The sequence below is a fragment of the Ursus arctos genome, unplaced genomic scaffold (assembly GCF_023065955.2).
Source record: "Ursus arctos isolate Adak ecotype North America unplaced genomic scaffold, UrsArc2.0 scaffold_15, whole genome shotgun sequence".
NCBI classification, from domain to species: domain Eukaryota; kingdom Metazoa; phylum Chordata; class Mammalia; order Carnivora; family Ursidae; genus Ursus; species Ursus arctos.
Genome location: NW_026622819.1, coordinates 26714473 through 26738419, shown reverse-complemented (window position 1 = coordinate 26738419; position 23947 = coordinate 26714473). Strand labels below are relative to the sequence as shown.

At 45.1% G+C, this 23947-nt stretch overlaps 1 protein-coding gene across 2 annotated transcripts in view; it reads left to right on the top strand.

Moving 5' to 3' along the window:
- The window catches only part of PRLR (prolactin receptor), a 168206-nt gene that overhangs the window by 35401 nt on the left and 108858 nt on the right, over positions 1-23947 (top strand). Inside the window, exon 1 of one of the 2 annotated variants that reach the window (XM_057312192.1) lies at positions 710-6517. The exons of the other annotated variant lie outside the window; for it this stretch is intronic. The gene's annotated coding sequence lies outside the window, so the exon portion shown is untranslated. Of the gene's footprint in view, positions 1-709; positions 6518-23947 lie in introns of those variants that run through there. 2 annotated transcript variants of the gene reach the window in all.

Sequence of the window (23947 nt, the reverse complement as noted above, 5' to 3'; positions counted from 1 at the left end):
CTTTCATAATTTTTGAGGGCTATCCTCAGCATTCCCACTGAAAGAAGAAACTGGGTTTCAGATAGTGTAAGTGACTTGCTCAAAGTTACATGTGTTGGTAGAGACAGAATCCATCTCTAGGTATTGAACCATGGAATCTGCTAGTTCCATCAAGCAAAAATTGGAGGGGAGGAAAAGAAAGAAAAAAAAAAAGCATGGCCTTGTGAACAGAGTCCTGAGCAAAAAGGGTAAAAGATCTGCGTCTGAGTTCTACCTCTGCTTCTATTGCTCTGTGTGATCTCGGGCGAATCTGATGACTCTATGGACTGTTTGCTTCTTATTATAAAATGGGGCTGGTACTGTTTGGCCTGGTATCTCAGAGAGGAGGATCCAGCCAGGCCAGACATGCCTGTAGTCTCTCAAAGCTGGAGAACACCGTACAAAGAGAAGGTATCATTCTTAGTGTTAGAACTGCCCTAGTGTCCTGACCCCTCATAGCACTACAGGCCAGTCTGGGCTCTTCCCTCAGCCCCCTGTTCGCTCCATAGCTGCCAGATCAGCTTGGTTAGGAAGAACTTCATTCTCAGAGAATGTGTCCATAAGAGTATCTCCATTTCCTTGTAGTAAGAAAATTTATTGAGTGAGATTAAGCTACCCTCTACAAAATATATATATATATATATATATATATATATATGATAGATTTTATTTATTTATTTGACAGCAGAGAGCACACAAGCAGGGGAAACAGCAGAGGGAGTGGGAGAAGCAGGCTCCCACTGAGCAGAGACCCAGGTGTGGGGCTCGATCCCAGGACCCTGGGATCCTGACCCAAGCCAAAAGCAGACTCTTAACCACTTAACCGACTGAGCCCCCTAGGCACCCTAAACAGTATATTTTTGAGCAGTCTTTTCCTGGCCTCTGGGCAAAGCCATTGTCAGTTAACAAACTAGAAGGAATCACTGCCTGGAGGGTGTTTATACTCTGGGAATGACTACCAACCTTCTCTTACTCTGGAGCAAGTAGGGCTTTCACAGGGAAGATCCTAGGGCAGCTTGGGGCCAAGGCCAAGACAGAATGAATTGCTTTTGTGTCCAGGGTCATTGACCATCACAAGAGTCGCCATTTACCGATTGCCTCCTATGGGACAGGTGCATTAATACATTATTTCTCCTGATTGCTCTGTGAAGTATTTTTATCCCCAGTTTCCAAAGGAAGAAAGCTAGGTTCTGGGAGAAATACTTCTAGAGCTCTAGTAAGTTTTATACTGGTCTTCCTGTCGTGTCATCCATCCCCTGTCACCTCAACAACTAGCCAAGTTTCCAGTTTCCCACCCCTCCTCCCGGGCAGCCCTCCTTCCTGCCAGTCATCAAAGCCACTCAGGGCTCAGAGGGCCATGCTGGCAGGAAAGAAACGGCATTTTCTGAAACTCACACCCACACTGTGGGTTGGGTCTAGGCTAGGACTACTGACCTGGTCTCTACTTTTTTTTTTTTTGGTTGGGAGGAGACTTTCTCAAAGCCTCTGTTTTTCTTCTATTCATTCAGTCCTGGGTTTCTATTTAGTTGTGATGACAGATAAAATATTTTTGGAAATTTTGCTGCCTTGGAGTACAAATTTGGCATTTATGGCGATTGAGGAAGCTACAAAATGTAGTGGGAATTGAAGTATGCCAAATACTAGTTTTCAGCCTCCTTTACAAGTCTCAGTCACCTTACTTTGGAATATCAAGATAGGTTATGTGGTTACTGCCTTGCTCAGGTCATAAGCAGATTTTATTTAAAGAACTATAAAGGACAAAATGGAAAGGGGGAGAATATATTTGGTTTTTTTCAATGTTCAAGTTTTAAAGGAAAGTGTTTTAGAAAATACTTTAGAAGTTTCCTAAATTTCACTCCCTTTAAGGGAAACTTATAGCTAGAAGAGTGGTGATTTAAAAACCTTTCTGTCATTACTCGAATCACAGGAAACTGGTGGAATTTTTTACTACTAGTCACATAGAACCGCAGAGTAGATCGCAACTCTTCCTTTCAGAAAATAACATTTTCAACCAGATATGTTATCTGCCTCATAGATGTCATCATTTTCACATCTGGGAGATCTTAAGCTGATAATGTCCACAAATCACGCAGGCTGGCTGGGGGTGGAGGGGAGGAAGGGGGTCCACCCTGAATTCTGTCTCTGGGAAGATCCTGCATTTCTCCTATAGCACTCTTTACATTTAAAAAAAGCCCCATTGTCTTGTGAACCGGCAGAGCCTCTGTAACCTTTTGGGGAGGTTAGGGGGCTTACAGCCACATTTCTACGCCTTTTCCCTTGTTTTTCCTGCTTCGGAGGAAAAGAAGTTCCCTCTGACACTGGAACTTCCTGCTCAAGGGACTGACTCTGCTTTCTCAATGTGGCCAACTCTGGAGAACCAGAAATCCAGCCTGTTGGGGGCAGCCGACATCACGAGCAGAGGACACATAATTAGCTCCTTTGAACTTTGCTGTTGTTATTGTGGTGGTGGTGGTGGTGGTGATTGAGGGTCAAAGAGTTCAAGGTGGGGACAGATCAGCTGGCTGCAGGGAAAGTGTCAGGCTTCTTGGCTTAATCAGCTCATTGAACTAACAGGTTACCTGTAGAGAGTATCTGCAGCTCTGAGGACAGTGCTGTCAGACCTGCGGTAAACACAGTCTAAGTGACTGATTCTAGAACCTAAACCAGGTAGTGGTAAAGAAGGGGTGGGCAAGAAGGAGAGAACAAAGACCCAAGTGGTGAAAGTTAGTAATAAAAACAAAGCAGGAAACCAAAAAAATACTTCTTTCGACAGCCAGCCCGTTTTCCTGTTTAGAGAACTGTTGTCCCCCTGCTTAACCACAAATAGCAAAGAATGAAATAAATCAGGGCACCTGGGTGATACAGTGGGTTAAGCAGTCGACTCTGGGTTTCGGCTCAGCTCATGGTCTCAGGGTCGTGGGCTCGAGCCCTGTGTCCAGTTCCACACTCAGTGCGGAGTCTGCTTAAGATTCTCTCCCTTCCCTCTGCCCCCTCCACCACACTCTAAGTAAATAATTAAATAAATATGTTTTATAAAAGAATATAATAAATTAAGATTAAATGGCCAGTTTACTCAATGGGAGCAGGGAAGTTAGAGTCAGGAAATCCTGCACTTGTCTTTGAGAAAGGAACGAGGCAAAGAGATGATGAAAATGCCGTTGCCTGTTCTGTAAAATAGAGAGACTTCTGTAAGCAACCCGCAGAAACACACCTTTCGTCTGACGCCAGGAAAGCCCACGGGAGATTATCAGCCTTGCAGCCTCTGTAGGGGCTCCACTGGGTCAGGGCACGAATAATAAAGTGTTCTGTTTGGGTACTTCGGCAGGTGTAAGACAGCTTCCCTGAGTACTGCTCTGCCAGGGCCCGGGACCAGCACTATGTGAGCAGGAAAAGGGAATCCTCCGGAACAAGGTTTTCTCAACCCTCCTGCTCTCAGAGGGGCCTGAGATGGCTCCAGGAGAAGGATACAATTTGTCAGCATCACGGAAAAATTCCTGAGGTGGATCTGGGCTCCCCAGAAAACTGCTCTGTCACCGGGGGAGCCAAAGGGAGGCCAGAGGATGTTGTAAGAGGAATCGAAGGGCTGGCTAGAGAAACGGTCCCGTGCCTCCCCAGTGCAACACCCAGGACTGCTGCAGCACTGTCAGGGCAGGGCCCAGAGGCTGGTTTGCCCTCTCTCCAGGACGGGCGTGGCTCCCCCGCCCGCCAGTCTCGTCTTCATGCCGTTGCATGCCCAAGGAGCATTCCCCAGGGGCTGAGGCAGACCCAAGCTGGCAAACTCAAGTGGTAAGGGAGCCCTGAGCCTTGGCTTCTGGTAGCTTTGCTCTGGTCCACAAATTGAGCAAGGATGCGTGCTCAGAGCAGCACTTACTGGTGACAGAGGCTTCCTGAAGGGGGTGGGTCTCAGCCCAGCCCCAGAGTGCTCTCTCAGAGATGGTGCCAAGTTAACGCACTGGTCTACCTCCAGCCGCCATCCACATACACACCCTGGAGGTCCTTCTCTCCAGCCTCATGACTGAATGGCTGTGATGAGAGGACTGGCAGTCGTGGTCGTCGGAAGGGAGAGAGGGAAGCTGAGCTGAGCGGGTGAGGCAGAGATGCAGACTCGAGGAGAGCTTAATCCTTCACCTGGGCTCCAACCCCATCTTCAGTCCCAGATCCGAGCCAGCCCACAGGGAAGCCCAGCAATTGGGGAAGCAGCCAGAGGGGGAGGAGTTGGCCCTCTGGCTAAGTGGTGTTCAAAGACAGAAAAGAGAAAAGCAAAAAGTGATTATAGCTTTAAACCCTTCCACTGAGTCTGTGAGTCCCTCCAGGTCCTAGAGCAAGGCACATGTGGAAAGCTGGTCTTTCCCTCTTCCTTTCCCATGTGTGATTTATTTCTCCTCATGACTAAAGTTCTCGGTAAAATGATTTACCTTGGGTGAGAAAAAGTTGAGGTCAGTGGAAGGTGGTGCCCAAGGACCTACACATCCTTGCCCCTGAGTCCCATTCCCTCGGAGAGGTCTTGATTGGTCTCCGCTTAGTCCATTTGCAAACACACTGGAGTGTCTTTGCCAGTGACTTTGGGCTGCTGTCCAGGCTCCCAGGCAGAAGCTCTGTGCCCCTCTCCTGTGCAGCAGTCCTCATGCCTTAGCCTGGGAGTGAGGAAGATTATTTCAGCAGAAGCAATGCTTTTGAGGAGGCAAGCCCTGCTAGCTGAGGTTTGTTCTGCTTTTGCTCATGGAGGTGCCAGCCTACCCTCTGCCTTTTATTCACTTTACTTCTACCCCCTGCCATGCAAGACTCCTTCAGCTTCGGGCTAAGACCAGACCACTTTGACATTTTAGAATATGGTTTTGTAAGAAACTCCAGCTAGGGCAGTCATTGCCAACCTCACCTCCTCAAAGGAACAAGAGGACTTCTCTTAACTGCCATTGCAGTGGTTTCCGTTGGTGGTCAGAGCACATTGGTGGGCACACTTTGGTGGGCAGTTGGAGAACATTGAGCATCTCTACTCTTATAAGCAAAACTTGGTTGACTTCTTCTCTTTCCTATTTTTCCCTCAAGGATCCAGGGAACTGCTCGATGTGCCCCAGAGCCTTGCCATGTCTTCTTCAGAAATCTTGGAGACATTCTCCCAAAGGTGTGACAGTTTACCATCCCCTGGGCATCTTCTCATGCTGGGGGAGGCGGTAGAAAAGAAAACTATGGCTTTCATACCGCCATTTCCACACCCAGCCTTCCTGTCATAATCCTTAATGCAAACAGAGGAGGAGGGGCTAGGATGTTCTAGAAGAAAACGGTTGGCACAGTCAGTTCAAAAAAGATTACCCTGAAGCTGTGGCTCCAATTTTATACAGCCATTTATTCACCTAGCGTTTATTGAACACCTACTATGTACCGGGGTTCTAGGGCTACAAGGTGGATGACAGACGGCACTACTGCAAAACCTAGGGGGTTGAGTCTAGGGCAGACCCTCATGGCCAATGAGGATTCTACGCTCAGGGCAGATGTCCCTCGGCCCCAGCTAGCTTCTGCTGTGGGGAACTGCCTGCCTTGCGGGCTGCTTCTGGAGGGAGCAAGTGATTAGGTATGAGGAACAAGGGTACAAGGAGATGCTTCTCCTCAGGGAGTCAGGCTTTGGAGAATTCCTTCACGAGTTTCAGTTAGCCTTAAGTAATCCAAAATGGGCTTGCCCTTATATGAGCCCCCTTTCTCTGTGTGTGTCCAGTTTCTGAACAGGCAGACAGCATGTGAGTGAGAACCTTAAGAAAGTAGGACTATTCTCTCACTCTTTTTGCTTTTTCTCTATTTAATTTCCTCTCTTCACTTCCTTTCCTATTATCCTCCCATACTCTTGGCACTCCCCAAAAGCTTAGTGGCTCTTCCCTGCCTACAGGATTGAGTTCAGACTTCTCAGCTTGCCCTTTCATGGCATCCAAGCTCAGTACAGGACTGTTGAATATGGTATCAGAATGAACCATTCTCTTGGCGTTTTTCAGTACCTGTATTTCACAGGAGTTGATGGACTGCTTTTTCTGGAAACTTGAGGATTAGTATTTTTCCTTCAAAATCAACTTTACTTTTTGCTTAGAGCCTGTCAAAGACAAAGGTCTTCTCCCCACCCCCGAGCCCAGCCAAACCCAATAGACAGAGGTGAGCAAGCTTTCCTCTGACCCCATGCTCTGACCCTTGGAACGAGCTGAAACAAAGTGTACCTCATGTTTTTCAGCAACGGGTTTTCTTGCCTGCCCTCTCCCCATAACTGAACAATGATTACAATCCTCTGTACTTTAATATGTAGATAAATTATTAACAGTGGGTTGTACCTTTTCCCAGGTTGTAAAAGGATGACTGGTTAGAGTCCCAGCGTTCTCCTTGTCAGTGGAGGAAATGTAGGGGAGGATGTCATCTCAGGTCACTAAGACTTAGAGACTCAAGTCTCTAAGACTTGTAACAAAGATGTGGCAAGCTCCAGCCAGGAGTGTGAATGGGGTGACAGACAGCAGGAATGCCACAGGTGAGCCTTGGTGACTTTCACCTTTCTTTGTCAATTTTGATCCTTTTTTTTTTCCGTCTTTCTCTTCTGGAATTGGAAATGGGCAGGGGGCAGGGAGTATGACTAGGATATCAATGATTGTACAAAGGTCTTAGGGAAAGGTCTGTGTTTTAATACGAAATGGGCAAGGGCACTATGTGTTAACATAAAGGCCAACGTGAAGGCCCACTGTGGAGCCCAAGTATTGCAGGAGGAAAGTGTGGACCCAGCCTGGGCACAACGATCAAAAGGCCAGCATGATAATATGCCAGCATGATCACATGACAGACCAGTCTATCCTAGGGGACTGGGAAGGGGCAAACTGGGGGGTGGGGGAAGGCAGGGACTAAAAGATACTGGAGTGAAGGATGCATTGCCTTGATGTGCAATTGGAAACATCTCCAGATCCAGGGGAAAGGCAGAGAGAGAGAGGCCAGCCAGTGAACTGTGCAGAGCCACAGGAGCCCATGCATGCCAGATTCAGGTCAGGGTGATTGGGGCTGAGGTGTTTTGTTTCTTTTAACAGATGCCTTTTTTTAGAGCAGCCTTAAGTTTACAGAAAAATTGCAAAGAAAATACAGAGGGTTCCAGTGTCTCCCAGTCTTCCCTACCTACAAATTCCTCTGTTACTAACATCTTGCATTAGCGTGCTACATTTATTACAATGATGAACCAATATGGATTCATTGGTATTCACTCAAGTTTGTGATTTACATTAGGGTTCACTCTTTGTGTTGTACAGTTCTGTGGGTTTTGACCACCTCATGTCAGATAGCCACCATTACGGTGTTACGTGGAATAGTTTCACTGTCCTGAATTCCCAGCTCCCCCAATCCTCCTTTCTCCCAAACCCTTGGCGGCTACTGATCTTTTTACTGTCTATATTTGGCCTTTTCCATGATGTCATATAACTAGAATAATATAGAATGAAGCCTTTTCAGATTGCCTTCTTTCACTTAGCAAATATGCATTTAAGTTTCCTCCACATCTTTTCATGGCTTGATAGATCATTTCTTTTCAGCATTGAGTGGTATCCCATCGTGTGGGTGTGCCACAGGTTGTTTATCTGTTCAAGCAGACTTTTCCGTGAGTTAAAAGGCAGAAGCAAGGGGCGCCTGAGTGGCTCAGTCGTTAAGCGTCTTCCCAGGTCCTGATCCCAGGTTCTTGGGATCGAGCCCCACGTCGGACTCCCTGCTCAGCAGGGAGTCTGCTTCTCCCTCTCCCTCTGCCCTCCCCACCTCCGCCTCTGGCTTGTGCTCTTTTGCTCTCACGTGTGCATGTGCTCTCTCTCAAACAAACAAATAAAATCTTAAAAGAAAAAAATAAGGCAGAAGCAATGAAAAGAGTGGATGAAGGGAAAGTAGCAAGGGCCACATCACAAGACGTGAAAGAAGTGAAACATTTGGAGAAGTGGAATAACTTGAGTGAGAGGCCTGAACCAGCCTAAGGGAAGGTTCTTGAGACCAGTATTCAGTGGGAGAGGCCAGCGGCTCACCGACTCCCACCAGGCCTTCCCTGCTTTTATAGACATGAAATTTTATAGAAACTTCATAAGGGCAGGAACTATGCCAGCCTCACCCTAAGAGCCCAACACATGGCAGATATCCAATAAATAATTGTTGAGCCATCTAAACCTCCAGAATCTTTTCTAAAGAGCAAGCTTGCCCAATCACCAGGAGATCTGAAGTTCCTGAGGCTGGCCCATCATCTCAGGCTGTCTCAGCTGCCTGCTTGGCCGAGACCCTCTGTGCCATGGGGTAGGGCAAAGGTTACCTGCGACATTCAACTTCTGCACTGGGAAAGCATCTCTCTCACCACCATCTTCACCTGCCTTGTGAGATGTTCTGTGGACACAAGCAGAGCCAACCGTAGGGAGGCAGGAGAACCAAGGGAGGAATAGGTCAACCTAACATACCAAGTAAAAAAAACCATTCTCGCCGTAGGATTAGAATCTGGCTTTCCGCGCACTCATTTTTCAGTCCAATCACATGGCAGTAGAATTGCCCACATAACTTCTGTAGAACAGAAAGAACAAACAGGGTGATTCAGGTGGTCAGCAATAGCTATGAGAGCCAGAGGAGCCATGCCTTCTACTCAGAATGGTTGCTCACACGTGGGAAGGAAGCCTCCGTCACAACAGTCACAATCCATGGGCGGGACTGGTTGGAGCCCGGCCAGGGGAGTGCAGCTGGATGGAAGGGGTTGCTCTCCAGGGGAGCTGGTAAGTCAGGTCAAAAATTGCAGGACAAATAAAAATGTGCCAGTTACAAATTACTAGCTCAGTGGTTTTCCACGGGCAAAAGAGCATATCACTGGTATGTTGGTGCAAGGTCATTGCTTAAAATGTGGTCCTCTCCTAGGCCATGATATTGGTGTTCCTGGGTACCCATACCACTTTCTCTCGGTGTAATGAAAAGGGTAAGTGAGCCCAGGGAGACGATGAGGGTGTTTGGCTTGCAATCTGTTTCTCTTCTACCCATTATGTGCTCCTGTGTCTCATGCAGTCACCACAACCAGTGGAGAGCTCTTGCGAATGTCTTATCTACAAAAAAGAATGTGGTGGCTACATAGCCCAAAGGCTGTCCTGAGCAGTGGGGCTCCTCCGGAGACACACATGGACTCCTTGTCCCCACTGTTACATCCCTCGAGGAGGCAGAGTTACTGCGGACAGTTCATTGGACAGAGGGCAGAGGTAGAAACATGAGGCAGGCTGAGGACTAGCTGCCTTCCCGCCTTGCAGCTCCACAATGGCAATCCCTGAGGAAGGAGGACACGTCTGTGAGGTGGATGGCTCAGGGCGATGCTGTATGTTCCCGGAGGGGCAGCAAAAGGAGCCCCAACATCTCCATGGAACCAGAAACGCAAGCAGAGGAGAGCCAAGCTCAAATCACAGTAGCGGGTCAGTCTTGGGGACAGCTGGCCTCCCCTAACGCAACAGCATCCGGCCCCTTCTGCTGCCCCTGGCCGGTGTCTGCGGCATTGCTTGCTCATACGGAGCCCACAGAGCTGCAACAAAGTTTTCCGTATCCAAAATATTTATGAGGAAGAGAGTATCTGTGCCTCACCGGAGTCTGTTTTCTTGGGGCATCTGCTGTTTTGGTGCTTTCCAGCACAGAACTTTCATCTTAAATTCTTGCTCATTTGCTTTTGTCTTCACATGGAGGGCCTGCCTGTGGAAGTCCAGGGCACAGTCTACCACTTGGCAATAGCGGTGGAGAGACAGTGTGAGCCTCAGTTACTCTGCCCTGGGAATATGCATTGCAACAATACAGCCCTCCTCTTCCCTCCTCCCATTCATGCTTTTCCTCCCCGGCTTTCCGGAACACTCTTTAGACTTAGCTCCTTCCGTCTTGGTCTATGCCCTTCCTTCCCACCCATCCTGTTTGTTAGCCACAGACATTGGAGCCCATTTAAACATCCACCCATAACCAAGGTAAAACCTAAGCATGGGGCTCAGAGTCCCCAGAAAATTGGGAGGTGGAGGAGAGAGGAGGTCACAGAGCTGAGAATGGCATGCAGAGGCAGGCACTGGCTCTTTCGCAAGGAGCCCTGAATTCTCAGGGCCATTAACGAACAGACATTTATGACAGAGCCCAGAGCCATGCCCTTACTGTTCCTAACGAAATTATAGGTCAGTCACTTATTGATGTATTGTCTCAGCAAATGCTGACTGAGCACCAGTGAGATGACAGGGTAGGCCTTAAACACAAAGATACCTTGTCCCCAAAACGTGTGTGAGTGACACAGACACCTGGACCCATAATGGTGTCAACAAAGTGTCATGAAGTCTGGGGTCCTGAAAGACACCCGGGCGGTGGGTCTGCGTGAGGAAACTGGGAGCCCATCTGGGCTGATCTGGGAGGAAGTCATAAAGGACTTGACACCTGAACTGAGTCTTGAAGGTAGGGTTGAGAGGAGGAGGGCACTGGATAGCATGTTCTCGGCAGGAGCCAATGCAGGGGCAAAGGCACTGAGCAAGCAGGGAGGTCATTGGGATTAAAGTGGCTGGAAGCCTCAGTGCATGGCCCAGGGAGAGTGAGACCAGAGAAGGCAGAGCCAGCTCAGGAGGGACCCGGAGGTCTTTGCACGGGAGGACGGTGCACCAGAGAGGTGTGCAGTCAGATTTATACTTCCAGAAAGAAAGCCTAGCTGAAATGTGGAGAACAGTTTCGAGGGGACAAGACAGTAGACACAGAGAACGCATCGGAGGCTGTTACAATAAAATTGGCTGGAAATGATATCCTTGGAAGCCTTTCTCCTGTCCACCTTGGGCTTCCTGTCAGAGGGGAAGGCGAGCTGGAGAAAAGAGCTTGCAGGAAATCATTCATTCGTCTCATCGTCTTTGTGCTGCTGGTGACTGCGATGGCTTTGTGTTACAGTCACCATCACGTAAAATCACCATTGCGTGAACATTCCCCTCTGATGAAAGCTAGCCTCCAGGAGTGTGTGAGACGACAGACATCTGGTGTGTAAGCCGCTCAGCTTGCGGTCCTTGCTCTGGCAGCTCCAGCACACTAACACAAGCAGGAGGTCTCACAGTCCCTTATGGAGGATACTGAGGTGCAGAGAGTAAGGGCTCTGAGTGAAGAAGAGACACACCCTCTACATCTCCAAGATCTCTCCAGGGCGAGTCCAGGTTACGTTCTAGTCTGGATGCTGGGCAGCCCAGCCAACAAGACAGTGTCATGCTGTGGGAGAGCCGCAAGGCCAAGTGATTAGCACTCATGACACCAGCACCTCCCAGGAGAAATATAAGGCACTAATGTGCTTGGGAAAACTTTCTCCTGCTCCCAGTATTTTGAACAGAAACAGATGCAGCCAAATATAATCCCCACTTTCCTCCTCCCCACCCAGCCTCTCACCACAAGGACTCAACAGGCTACTCTTAGAGCAACAGACTCGTGGTCGGAGCAGAGACGACTGTTCTTGCTCCTTCATGAGCCTCCACCTGTCCTTCCCAGCAGTGTGTATGTAGACATTCCACCAGTGTCGCTGCTCCTGCTAGGAGTCCCAGAGTTAATTATCAACAACCAAACAAATTCAGAGTGAGTGCAGATTTGGTTTTGTTGCAAGGCTTGTACATTTTTGAGAAGCACGTTTCCATGGGAACTTCGCCCCTTTAGATTCCTCGTCAGGGCGCAGGGCAGAGAGACAGACACATGTCAGGTATGTAATTTTAGCTAAAAGAGACCCAAGCCAGAGACCTCAGAGAACTCACTTGGAAAGTTTTCCCAGGAAAGTGGACTTCCCTATTCGACATCTCAACCAGACTGGTGTTTGGAGGGAATAAAAATCACGTTACCTTGGAAGGAACTGGGGTAGTCTGGCCTGACTTGGGGATTATTTAGAGAGAACATCATTCATTGTACAACAGAACTTTAAATGACGATCAGCTCTTAGGAGAATTTGACTCATTGCCTACGTAAACCCACTGTGAAATGAACACATTTTGGAATTTAGGGAGGAAGGGAGGTGGGGATTCATTTTGTTTCTTCTCAGTGTGTGGATGAGGCTTCTGTAATTAATGGATAGCCCATGTCTAGAGAGCAAGACTAATGCCTCCTAGGTCAGTTTGCTTCCTGCTCAAGGAGGTCTGAAAGCCTGGGATGCTTCAGAATGCCCTGTAATAGATGCTTCTCTAATGTCCTTCAAACAATTCCCTAAATTTTTTGTGCAAAATAGAACTTTCCTTTATTGCTATAATACATAAGTGGACCTTGGCTTGAATCATGCCAAAATCTCATCATTCTAAACTAATTGTTACCTCACGTTTGCTTAGCATTTGTGATACATGTAGCACTAGGGTAAACTGTGAAGGGTAAGTCGGATGACTGACCTCTTAGATGCCTCATGGATACGTAACATTATTTGGAAGGTTGAATAAATGCATGTGAAGTGCTTAGAACTCCACTGCAGCCTCAGTGTGTCCCTGTTTTGGCCTAGTACAACCATGCCCTGTGAGAAAGGGAAGGTAGTAGGGTGCAGGCAGAGTTGACCTTATCGGTAAACACAATAGGTGGGCACCCATGTGTGTCAGGGGTCCCCACACCTATGTCTAATTCATTCTAGTCCACCAATTCTCACTGTTTCATAATCTTTTAAAGTTTAAGGGTGCCTCAATTAAAGGCAAAAACTCTTCTGAAGGGTATTATTTTATTTTTTTATGTTTTTTTATTATATTATGTTGGTCACCATACAGTACATCCCTGGTTTCTGATGCAAAGTTCGATGATTCATTAGTTGCTTATAACACCCAGTGCACCATGCAATACGTGCCCTCCTTACTACCCATCACCAGCCTATCCCATTCCCCCACCCCCCTCCCCTCTGTAGCCCTCAGTTTGTTTCCCAGAGTCCATAGTCTCTCATGCTTCATTCCCCCTTCTGATTACCCCCCCTTTCTTTATCCCTTTCTTCCCCTACCGATCTTCCTAGTTCTTATGTTCCATAGATGAGAGAAATTATATGATAATTGTCTTTCTCTGCTTGACTTATTTCACTTAGCATTATCTCTTCCAGTGCCGTCCATGTTGTAGCAAATGTTGAGAACTCATTCTTTTTGATAGCTGAGTAATATTCCATTGTATATATGGACCACAACTTCTTAATCCATTCATCTGTTGAAGGGCATCTCGGCTCCTTCCACGATTTAGCTATTGTGGACATTGCTGCTATGAACACTGGGGTGCATATGGCTGAAGGGTATCATTTTAATCAGCCAACCACTATCAGGAATTCTTTTACATCTTCCCAGGAACCTAAAAGAGCAACAGTCTTACAGGTAAAGGCACAAGAAAAAGGCCAATCTTCTGATGAGAGAGAATTCAGACCATCAGTGGAGATGGTCATTTGACATCTAGACTGATCCACTCAAAAGTGACTTTTTTTTTTAAAGATTTTATTTATTTATTTGACAGAGATAGAGACAGCCAGCAAGAGAGGGAACACAAGCAGGGGGAGTGGGAGAGGAAGAAGCAGGCTCATAGCGGAGGAGCCTGATGTGGGGCTGGATCCCATAATGCCAGAATCACGCCCTGAGCCGAAGGCAGACGCTTAACCGCTGTGCCACCCAGGCACCCCAAAAGTGACTTTTTTCTGTAAGAATAAATTCAGGTTTTAGTGGGTTGTCTGCTTGCAGGTAGGAAAATTTTTTTGAAAACTCTTATTCCCTGAGTGAGTGAGTTGGTAAAAGAAGATGGTGGAGTGCTTCAAATACTATGCCTAATTTATTTTTCCCAGAAATGTATCCATCTATATCCCTGAGGTTTTGACACTCCACTCAGTTCTGGGCTTTCTATCTAAAAGAAAGTGATCACATGCCCACATGTGTGTCTACAGCTGACCACAGTGCAGTACGAGGATTTCATTCAAACTCTATGGCTTCTTTCCATGTGTGAAGTAAAGAGGAGAAGCACATAGACCCTAACGGGATCCCGTTTTCTGTATCTTAGAGACCCTTGGCCTTGATTAAATTAAATTAAGCAAATGGGATGGGATCCTTAGGAGAGAAACTTAGGACCTGGGATCAGGCCACACTTTCTGTATGTGGAAGTCATCCCATGGGCCTGCCAGCTTTATTGAAGAACCTAGGGATTAAGGCCAGGACGCATCAAGAATCCTGTGTTCTATTCTGTGATGTACCTTTGACAAGGGGCATTGTCAGCTTACAGTTTGTCCAGTGGATGGTGGCAAGGAAACAGATTGATGACACCAGAGAAATGTGAGAGTTGGGATGTTGTTTCCCAGAGGAATATGGTGGCTGTCTGTTCTTTAAAGGATTGTCATATGGAAGAGGGAGAAGAAGTATTCTTCTTTGCCCCAAATGATAAAAGTAGGACTAGGGGAAGGAGGTTATAAGATGGCCAAGTTTTTCTAGCAATTAGAGTTGTCTAGAGTGAAGAAGCATTATGCAGGTTGATACCTTGCCTGGTGTTTGATGTGTTGGTTCAGTGGTGGGGGCATGGGGGGGTAGAGGGGACACCAGTCAGAGGTTGAAGAGGAAATGCCTTCCCTTGGGCAGGAGACTGGACTAGTTGCTAACTATAAAAAATGATTTTTTTTTAAGTGGGTGAACAGTAAAGTGGGTGTGTGATCTCTGTATTCCACAAACTTTCATTTCCCACATCAACTATTTCATGCACAGAAAACCTGAGAAACAGGGAATCTAAGAAGGTTGCAAGGTATTTTAAAAATACCTTAGATCACAAATGGCAGGTGCACAGTGTGTGGCTAAGAGCGTGGGCTGTGGAGGCCAAGCCCACAGGGGTTCAGATCCTGCCTCTGCCCTCGTTAAGCTCTATGATCTTGAATGGATTATCAAACTTGGATATGCCTTCACTTTTGTGGCTGTAAGGTGGAAATAACACCTGACTTCTCCTATTGTTTTGAGTCAGTTACTGCCCCTAAGACTTTAGAACTCTGTCTGGCACAGAGTGAGCACTCAATAAATGTTAATGATTGTGGTCACAGAAGGAGAAATCATCATGATTTCTCACGTCCATAAGAGAACTTAAACAGCGTAGCATTCCTTTCAACCAAATGCATACATGTTCAGCAGTAATTAATTCTGTAAGTGGAGTGAATGACAGCTAGTCCTATGAAGCAATAGAAAAATAGACCCTGGTGATTTTTTTTTAGGTAGTGTAGCCCAAAGAGAATGGAAGGGTAGCTGAGTTCCTAGGATTTCCCTGGCTGTTTCCTTGGACTGTGTTCTGGCTTCTTGGTTCCCCAAGAGAAATAAAAGTCAAAGCCTCATCCAGATTACTCATCTACCCCAGTGTTGGCAGTGCAGTAACATCTGGTTGACAACTTAATTATCTCTACCCTAAACTTTTTTTCTTATCGTGAAAGACCTGTATGACCAGGGGAAAGAGGAGAAAAAGACACAAGAGGGCTTAGTTTCTTATCTTGATAATTGCCTGAGAGAGCTCGTTGGGGGTCTATCATCCCAACTTCAGTCCTTTGAATTTCCCAGATTCTAATTACTTTGCTGACCTGGCAGCTAACGAAAAGAGGGTAGAAAGATCTTGAATGTCCCTCTCAGGACATATTATGCGGCTCTTGAGATTCTCCCTTCTAATTTGTCCAAATGAAATAGATCGCTGGGGAAACAGCAAAAGTTCCTGCTGTTGAGAAAAATGTTTTCCAGTCCTGGGAGTTACACCACTTTGACTCTGTGTGAAATAAGGCAGCTCTGTCTTGACACTAAATGATCAATTGCATATGATGGGATGAGCTTATTCTTCATGCTCCCAATAAATACAACGAAACCACGGACAACTCCGGATGGTCTCTTCGGAAACTGTATGGTGCCAAGAACAGGAATTTAAATTGGTTCCTTTCTCCTTGGGTTGTTTATAAAACCAACATTATTAAAAAATACTAAGAACTATTATGCTTCATTAGTGTGCTCTGGGGCATGATTCAGTGCTTGGGTAATAGGCGCTAATCGTCCACTAATCATGCCCATCTTCTAGGACTCTTCCAACTGGTACGTTCATGCTTCCCCTGAAATTTTGAGTAGGGATGAAGCTGTAGCTAGAATCCAAGTGTGAGATGAAAATTGTTTCTCCTGATTGCCTTGTTCTTTATTATTTCTTCCTCTTTCTTGTATTTTTTATGACATTAGCCATAAAATCTATCTGCATGGAGATCTGTCCAGTACACAGAACATTACATAAGCTCATTTACAGAGGGAAAATTATTTCTGACAACAGTATCACTTAACTTGGAGAGGCACTGTTTGGCCAACTAACTGTGGGACGGAGAGTCAGGCATAGTCAGTGCACCGGTTTCTCTAGGTCAACAATTATAAGCTATTCTTTATTTGACTTAGCATATATGTCGATGGTGGTTAAAATCAGCAAAACTTTATTCACAAAGCTTTCATTTGTCCAAGAGGTTTTTCCTATTGATCTGTAAAGAATGCCCACAAAACCCCTTGGTATGAGAACATGGGCTGCAGGTTAGGTTCTCCCTGGTAGAAAATATGTTTTAAAAAAATTCAGTGTATGATGGTAGAACAGGGGTCAGATACAATGTGGCATGTTCCAAGTCCGCTCTCAGCCATGTGCAGTAATTTGTCAACTCTACCTAACGACAGTTGAAGACCTTAAAACTGCTATTGGACTCCATGGGAGATCTCCAGAAAGCAGAAGGTGGAGAAACATTTAAATGTGTGTGGACAAAGGAAGAGAGCAACGTGGGCAACGTCCACCTTCTATTTGCACGCACAGAGCCTGAGTCGTTGTCCCTGGTTTCCTTCCCTCCTAAGAGCCTTTCTGTTTAAGAAGGCTTAGGATCTATTCCCCTTAATCATAAAAAAGGAATTCACTGGGTTGGAAAATTTTAGCCTCCACTTTATTCCTTACTTCACAAAGAATTGCACTTAATCTGTAAATGAGGTCTGATGTTAGAGAATTGGATGCTGCAAATTGGTATTATTAAGCTTAATAAGAGAGGGGAAAAACTCTTTTAGAAGAATAATATAGGCTTAGGGGGATCTCTCACTTATTAGGCATCTGCCCAGAGATGTTTCTGAACTTAACAGTTACATTAAATAATTCAAAATTACTATAAGTGCACAGCACTTTCCTCCCACAATCTTACTGAAATTAAGGGTGCCAAATCATTCTCTCATTATTACTTCACAGTGGAAAGGTATGGCTCCTCCTGCTATTAGGCTAACTAGACTTTAATGCCTGACTCATTAATGTACAACAATGCCAGGATTAGTGAACATGACTTTGATTGACTCTAGCCCTAAGAAGATCACCCTTGGTTACATAAATAAAATGATCAGTGAAATTCCTATGTAAATATTGTTGGCTGGTTTTGGACATTCAATGACATATCCCAATAAAAATATTAGGACACATTTTCATTCCTATGAAACCTCAAGAATTGGGCATTTTAGGACTTAACTGAATGTGTCGCTCATTACTTTTGTCCAAGGACATACTAACCAATGATATATTTTTAAATACCTACTATAGGCCACTTCCAGTCTTGAATTGAGGAGGTAAGATATATTTATCTTCAGAAAAAAATTCACTAACACAGAACCATATGCAATAAATGTCAAAATGAGAAGCATAGAAAGGTGCTGTGTGAAATGACTGTGTGACCCCCCCCCCAATGTAGGCTCTGTAAGCACTTACAATGGTAGATAGTTCTTTATCTGCTCGCTTGTGTATTATTGTCCCACTGTGCTGGACTGGAAGCTTCATGAGGGCAGGGCCCAGAGCTCAGCTCTTACACCACCTGTCTTACCTGGCCTGTAACTAGCAATCAGTAAAGGATTTTAGCATGGAGGAAGCTACATAGAGAAAGTAGGGCAAAGGATGGGCAAAACTTGAACAGATATGGATGTTTAAAGGCCAAGGGAACAGATAAGCCAAGACAGGAAGCAAGGCTTAGCATGGCAAATATATCCTTTCACTGTCTCAGCAAACATTTGCAGATCCCTTCCCATCTGCCGGATACTGTGTGGGCAGTATAGATACAAAGGTAAAGAAACATTCCCATGGGCTGAGAAGAGATTTTCAGACCAACGTGGATAACCTGAGGTGGGAGAGGGCTGGCTGGGATTAGGAGTGGTCAGGATTGGTGAGCTGTGAAGAATAGAATACATTTGGTGTGAAAAACTGTGGGACCTTCGTCTTGACAATAGTGAAAAACAGCAAAAAAAATAAAAATTAGAGAAGGTTAAAAAAGTCATTGGGAAGGTCCCATCATTGTTGGGAGAAAGTTTGTTAACGCTGGAAACTTTAGTTGCACACGCTGAGAACCACTATCTCAACACTTAAGAAAAGTGAGATATATATTCACAGAGGCAGAAATTTCCAGGGCTGGGTAGTATTTGCATTTTTCTTGTTTGATTTTTACCTAATGAGTATGTTAATAGTATTAACAGTGTTTTGTAATTTTTTTCAGAAATATGACATATTCCCTTAAATATTACATTCCTTAAAAGCTTCGGTACCTTCGGTGTTAAAATGTGGTTTTAGGGGAGCCTGGGTGGCACAGTCGTTAAGCGTCTGCCTTCGGCTCAGGGCGTGATCCCGGCGTTCTGGGATCGAGCCCCACGTTAGGCTCCTCCACTGGGAGCCTGCTTCTTCCTGTCCCACTCCCCTGCTTGTGTTCCCTCTCTCGCTGGCTGTCTCTCTCTGTCAAAATAAATAAAATCTTTAAAATAAAATAAAATAAAATAAAATAAAATAAAATGTGGTTTTAGTATATTCATAGACCAAAATCTTTTCTAGCAAACTGCACTTTCATCTTATAATATATTTCAATGGGATAAGGGGACTTGGTCATACTAAGTTCATAGAGAAACTTCGCTAGAATTTATCTGCTCTGTGACATTTCTGTAGAGTCAGAGAGTGTTGTAACTACCATCAGTAACTAACCTACCTCTTCAACGTGGTGTGTCCTATGGAGCATGCAGTGCTCCATATACATTTTGCATTTTGTATATGCAGCCAGATTTGAATAATGTGTATTCTGGTTGCAAGCTAGTTCTTCCACAGGCTATGTAACTATCTTCAGACCCCATAAATAATTCAAACTACAGCCAGGAGCACAGATGTCAACTCTTAATAAGGAGTGTTTATGACACGTAAGAGCCAAGCATAGTCGGCTTCTAAGGACAAGTGGGAAGACTAAGAAGATCCGAGAGTAGAAATGCACCGTAACATCATCTTTCGTGAAGGCCTGTTTTGCAACTGAGTGACAAAAATCTGTATTTAAAAAGGTGAACCTTGGAACAGTATAAAGAGAAATAACCAAATTAAAAACGGGCACAGGATCTGAATAGGCACAGCTCCATAAAAGATATCCAAATGGCCAGTAAGCACATGAAAAGATGCTCACCATGGTTACTCACTCACTAGAGGGAGACAAATCAAAACCACAATGAGATACCACGTCACACACACAAGAATGGCTATCATTAAAATGACAGGAAATAACAAGTGTTAGTGAGGATGTGAAGAAATTAAAACCCTCACACTCCACTGATGGACATATCACAACGGTGCAGCCACTTCAGAAAACATTTTGGCAGTTCCTCAAAAAGTTAAATGTAAAGTGACTGCATGATCCAGCAATTCCAATGCTAAGTAAATATCCCCCCAAACTGAAAACAGATACTCAAACAAATGCTTGCACAGGAATGTTCATAGCAGCCCTATTCACACCCTCTAGAAGGAGGAACAAGCCAGGTGTCCATCAACAGGTGCATGAGTAAACAAAATTTGATTACCTGTACAATGGATTATTCCATTGAAGGGACCGAAGTAGTGATTGATAAGCTGTAACACAGATGAACCTCAGAAACATTATGTAAAGCGAAAGGATCTAATCACAAAGACCATGTATTGGATGATTCCATTTATATAAAGCGTCCAGAATAGGGAAATCCACAGAGATAAAAAGTAGATCAGTGGTTGCCAGGGGCTGGGGGAGGGAGCATAGGAAGTGACTGTTAATGTTACAGGGTTTCTTCTGGGGGTGATAAAAATATTCTGAAATTGGTTGTGGTGATGGATGCTCAACCTTCACATGCCAAAAACCCACTGAGTTGTACACTTTCAAAGGGTGAATTTTGTGGCCTGCGAATTATTTCTCAATTTAAACAAAATTTTAAAAGGAGGGCAAAAAGAAGATTAAATTTGGGATTATTGATGGTTTTTTTTGAAGCCAATTGGTATGTGGTGAAATTAGTCCTTGGTTTTGGGGAAAGCCATGAAAAAAAAAGTATACTTGGGAGAAGTTATAAGCAAAGAGATGGGTGAGTCAAGAAAATTGGGAGATAATTAAATGATAACAAGAAACAGTCCACAGAGAGATTAAGTTGTGGTTTCTGAAAACAATCAGGCAGATGTACAAGGGGCCGTGATGCATATGTGTGTGTATTTGTAATACATAAATGTACATGTTTAGTATTTTATCATTTCTAATACATATTATATATTACATATTCATACTTTATTATATGTTATATATATTATGTAATTACATATATTCACATGGGAAAAATTCTCAGAGAATATACCACTAAATGTTAACAGTAATTGTCTCTAGTTCAAGGTGACTTAAATCTTTTTCCTGCTTTTGCTTCTCAGTATTCTCTCACTTTGTGTGCAGTGATCAGATAGTAATTAAATAAGAAGAAGCAAGTGGTGGGCACCTGGCTGACTCAGTCGGTTAAGCATGCAACTCTTGATCCTAGGGCTGTAAGTTCAAGTCCCACGTTGGGTGTAGAGATTACTTAAAAATAAAATCTTAAAAAAAAAATGGGTGGGGAAGGATGTTGCTTGAGGTCTGTTCTCTGATCAGATGAAGACAATAGGAGCCGTTTTTAAAGTCTTACTAAAAAATAATGTCTGCTCGAGGAGACTTGTCTTCACATTGGGGGAAATCACACAAAGTGGCATCACTTGCTATTGCTTAGAAAACTTATTCTTAGAAACTCTGAAGGCAGAGTCTACAAAAGGCCTTTTCCCCTGGCCTGCTAGGTTCTCCTTCAGCTTGCGGCACCCACATGTGCACTGTGCATAGTCCCGAGGTACTGGACCTATCAGAGAGCTATCATTTCTCTGTCTATCCAGCTGTCTATCTCTATCTATCGATCGATCTTTAATCAGGATGTCTATAAGGCAGTCATAAACGTAATGAAAATTCCTTTGCTAAGTCCCAAAATAACTTTAAAATCACCATTAAGATATATCACATGCCAGACCCCTCACCTGAGCTGAGCACATGCCATTGACTAAGTCAGACACACACTCTTGCCTCTGAGCTTGCCTCCGAGGCGGGCAGGAGCCAGGAGGAAGCCAGTCTGGGTAGGACAAGCCCCACAGGCTTTGTGATGCTCAGGGTGGGGCTCTTACGTATAATTTCCAGTCTGAAGCTGGAGGGCAGAGACAAGAATCGCATCCTGGGAGAGTTCCCAAGGGGAAAGCCAAGGTGGCAGGTCCCCAAACAGGTCAGAAACAAGGGTCCGGTCAGACAATAGGAGCCAAGACATGGAGAGTGGTTTGGGTGTGGGGCAGAAAAAAATGGGGTTCACTGGAAAACTAGGTGGAGGAAAGGGAGGGGTGGCGGATGGAGCAAAATGGCAAAGTGTCTGCATCGGTGCCTGGCATCAGGCTCGAGAATGTTCACAGAGGCATTGTTTGCAAGAGAAAAATGTGGGAAACAATTACGCATCCACAGGAGTGAACAAGTTAATTGCGGGGTTTTTGAATAATCACATTTTCTGCATAGAAAATTAATTAGCCAGAGTGGATGTGTCAACAGAGAAAAAGAAGAACAGAAAAAAACTACCCTTAAAAGGAGTGCATGTTAACAACCGCTTTTTCCTTCACAATTTGTTTGCTGAAGCGTCAGTCGGAGTGTCTTTCCGTTGACTGTGACATAACTTTTTGAAGGGGTAAGAGGCAAAAAAGTTTCAGGTGCCAAAAATAAAGGAAACTGGGAAGAATTTAACTTCTGAACTCGAAGGTCTCTTGCGAGAGGCCTTTGAGGAGGGCAACATTCTGCATTGTGTTTCCTAATGTTCTTCCTTAAATAAAGGGCCATGGACTTCAGGCAATGTTGTCGCTTGAGCTCCTAAATGATTCTTCCAAATCCCTTAGAATTGAGCTCTGTAGGGTCCAGCAGACCTGCTTTGGCTGCTCCTTCACGGGAACAATGCTTCCTAGGGAACAGGATCAGGCCTGAGGAAGAGGAAAAAGCAGGTGATGACTGGATCCTTGCCCAGAATAAGAAGTCAATTTTCTCTGCCTGCCACCGTACCATCACAGCGAAGGTTTTCTAGATTGTAAGAAGGTCTCATAAAAATGATCTCACATCTGAAAGGTGTTGAATGTTATCGGCCAACATCTGCACAGATGTCCCTAGAGAACGAGACCTTGATAAATTACACCACAGAGGGGATGGGTGCCGGCAGAAGAGGGGCAGGAGAAGGTGAGGATAAAGACAAAAGGGGTGAAAAGTGTGGAGTCAAAGCGTGGGGATAAGACATGCTTTGCCTACCAGACAAGTTTTTTCAAGGCTGAGACACGTGGGTGGCTCAGTCAGTTAAGCATCTGACTCTTGGTTTCGGCTCAGGTCATGATCTCAGGGTTGTGGGATCAAGCCCCATGTCCGGCTAGGGCTCAGCAGGAAGTCGGCTTGAGATTCTCTCTCCCTCCCTCTTCCTCTGCCCCTCCCCCCAGTCCTACTCTCTCTCTAAAATACATAAATCTTTTTTAAAAAAGAACAATCACAATAACAAACAAAACCCATAGAAACCAAAAAACTATTTTTTAAGAACAAATAATAACCCCACAACGTCAGTATCAGAAACTTTCTTCTCATCCACAAGGTTGAAGCAAAAATGAGTTTATTCCATTTTTCACCAAACCAGAACTCATTTCTGCTTAAATAAAAATATTAACACTTTCCTTTGGAACAAATGAAGTGCTGTTTCCCTAGAAAAAGTACATCCAGCAGTAAAGCAGACCCCAGGTCTCCACTGTGGTTTGGGGAAGGGAAGCGGGCCCCTACAGTCTGAAGAGAAATGCCCCAACAGCACTCCTGGCCTCCCTCCGTCTCCTGTGGGCCTAGTTCATCCTGGAAGTCTGAAGGCAAGCGAACCATGGATGCAGGCCACCCCATCATCCATTGTTAAGACTCAGCAGACTGAATTACACATCTCTCTAGCCCGTGGCTGTCGGGGGAAGTATTCATACATTTCTCTGGCGTGATTTGGAATGCCCCTCCGAGGACAGCTACTGTAACTTTCAAGTTGTTATGTACACCGGGTTGCTATCATGATTGTTTGTTTATTTTTTGATTCCCTGTGTGGCTTGTTTGTTTGTCATCTTAGAGTTGTCTGCAACAGTAATTATGGCAGGGTTTCTCCATAGGTTGTAATATCAGTTAAACAATTATTGCTCATGGCCAATTAGTTCCATCATTAAAGATGATCTGGGGATAAGAGTGAGATTCCCGGGGCGCCTGGGTGGCACAGCGGTTAAGCGTCTGCCTTCGGCTCAGGGCGTGATCCCGGCGTTATAGGATCGAGCCCCACATCAGGCTCCTCCGCTGTGAGCCTGCTTCTTCCTCTCCCACTCCCCCTGCTTGTGTTCCCTCTCTCGCTGGCTGTCTCTATCTCTGTCAAGTAAATAAATAAAATCTTAAAAAAAAAAAAAAGAGTGAGATTCCCTTTAAGAGCAAACACAAGGAAAAAAACAAACAAGTAAACTTAAAACGAACTGGAAAAGAGGAGACTAAATCCACTCTCAGTACTAGTAAGCAACTCCGTTCTCCCGCCAAATTACAGACCTTCTCAAGAGCTGGGGAGTCCAGTTTGTTTATTACATTATTCTAAGTACCTGTAATGGCGTCTGGCACACAGGAGAC